We start from the raw sequence: 373 nt of genomic DNA, 5'->3' as shown, positions 1-373 counted from the left end.
CAGCAGCTCAAAAAGGGCACATTTTCACTTATCATAAAAAAATATGAATCAACAGAAAACTCAACAAAAACATAATGTCCTAGTTATTAATAACACAAAAACAAAAGGTCTAAAAAAATCCAAACATGAGTTCAGCGGCTCTTTGAATTTTGCAACAATTTTTCTCGCAACTTTCTCTGAATTAATGCTGTGCAAATTAGCAAGCATTCTGTTGCTTGGAGTGTTTGCTGTCATATTAAGACCTCAACCATGCTTTGATACGACGCACTGTACTAAAAGGAGGAGTGTTTTGTAAAGGTTTAAATTTATGTCATGGTTTCCTGTTTACAACACACTTTCCCAGCACCAACGGAAGACTTCCAATTATATGCAT

This window comes from Penaeus monodon, chromosome 27 (genome assembly GCF_015228065.2).
Source record: "Penaeus monodon isolate SGIC_2016 chromosome 27, NSTDA_Pmon_1, whole genome shotgun sequence".
In the NCBI taxonomy this organism is placed as follows: Eukaryota; Metazoa; Arthropoda; class Malacostraca; order Decapoda; family Penaeidae; genus Penaeus; species Penaeus monodon.
Note: the sequence above shows the minus strand (reverse complement) of the source record.